The following is a 1,808-nucleotide window of genomic DNA, read 5'->3' on the forward strand; positions in this document are numbered from 1 at the left end:
CCTCTACCGCCACCTTGCTGCCACCAGAATCCCCCCAACTTCCTCGACGAGCTCTTCTTCATCCTATAAGAGGAAGGCAGAATGAATCTACGCTTCTTTTGTTGTCTCCTCTTCTTCATCCTGGAAGAGGACACTAAGGGCTTAGGGCATTGATTAGGGATTCCATTCTGATCATAGTCTCCTCCTCCTCCTCCTTATCATCTTCATCAACAAATCCATTGATATCCACTTGCGACAACCTTCCTCCATCCCTCACCACCGCCCTGAGGAATTCGTCATCTTCATCCTCATGATCTAGATCTAAGGAGAAGCGCGGTGATGGAGGCAACTTCATCGCCTATTTGCCCCACGATGAGGCAATCGCTTGCAGCCTCAGCGCTGATGCCGATAGGCTGGACGCGATCGAGTCGCAAATGGTTGTTGATCTCCTTAACAACAAACTATCCAGGATATTTAAGATAAGGCCTAAGGATTTCTAGAGAGAAGGCTGGGATCCTAGTTCCCAGAAGCTTGGTCGCTTTGTCTTCCAAAATGGGATATTGTATCCATTAGTCCGTTAGTTAAAACCCTCATGCCGATTCCATATTTTGTTTTGTAAGCATTTTACTTGTTTTTCAGTGGCGAGGAACGATGCGTTGCTTGAGTTTTTGGATAGTTATTTGCAATTTCAGAATAGATGGTATGATTTTCCACATCGAGGGGCAAGGGGAGTTGTTGCAGGGGTCATCATCGGAGAGCTTGAGCTATGTCGGCGAGTTTTTTTCTCTATAGAATGTAAGCTCGCTATTAGTGATTTGTCATATCTTTTGGGGGTTCTCCGGATTTTTATTTGTTGTTCTTATTGTTATTTATGACACTTCGATAATGACCAATATAAGAACCTTAGGCAGACAATTGATGATAAACATTTTTATAGGTCTTCCAACAAGGATCCTGGGGCCCACCCAAATGATTGTCTCAGCATGAAAGAGCACACAGGTTGCATAGCTTTTCCATGGTAACATAATTTTAAAGAATGATGAACTTCCTTCATCCACTCTTCCTTGTATAGCTCTCTTGCAAGAAAAGAATATGCTTGTTTTGCCAAAACTATTAGAAATTTGTGCTATTTATGGACTTGAAAAAGAAGAGTTAACTGTTAGCTAGAGCCCTAGAGTCAATCATTTGATGATTGTATTTTGGACTTGTTGTATCATATTCTATATAAATAAAGGTATTTAGTTTTTGGTTATTATACTTACTTGTATTAGTGCCAAATAAACTAAGTATAATAACATCCTTGAGTAGAAGGTTCTTACCTATATCAATCGGTTAACTGAACCGATAGTGAGATGATATAGGGAACACTACTCTTAATCATTTCTAATCGAGTATTAACATTCAGGGACAATGTTAATGCAATAAGACTAGCATGTAGGTCAACTCGATGACTTGATCTCACAAGTCATGGATATAGAGATATCAAGTTGACACATGGGTATGCATTAGAGAATGTATACTGAATAATCCGCCATGAGAAAGTATCATGGATCGTTATATGAGTGTCATATACTTTCTCATGTGGCTATTAGTATGACTACTAGTCCTTAGATTTGAAGTCACCATGGTTCCCTACATAAGGAGTTATGTACTTTGGTTTCGTCAAATGTCACCCATAACTGGGTTGACTATAAAGGCGATTACTGGGTATGTAACAAATTCTGTGGAGGGATGTGAGTGATGCAGATAGGATCTATCCCTCCTATATGACGGGAGAGGCATTGGTATTCTTGATAGAGTGAGACCACGAAGTGCATGACCATGCCCAA

At 40.4% G+C, this 1,808-nt stretch overlaps 1 long non-coding RNA gene across 1 annotated transcript; it reads left to right on the top strand.

The window, feature by feature from the left end:
* The first annotated feature begins 762 nt into the window (after positions 1–762).
* Positions 763–1,061, top strand: LOC121971492. The gene is made up of 3 exons (XR_006109153.1): positions 763–774; positions 917–978; positions 1,052–1,061. It is a non-coding gene; the product is annotated as an uncharacterized LOC121971492 (long non-coding RNA).
* The last annotated feature ends 747 nt before the right edge of the window (positions 1,062–1,808 follow it).

Source organism: Zingiber officinale, chromosome 1B (genome assembly GCF_018446385.1).
Source record: "Zingiber officinale cultivar Zhangliang chromosome 1B, Zo_v1.1, whole genome shotgun sequence".
Classification (NCBI taxonomy): Eukaryota; Viridiplantae; Streptophyta; class Magnoliopsida; order Zingiberales; family Zingiberaceae; genus Zingiber; species Zingiber officinale.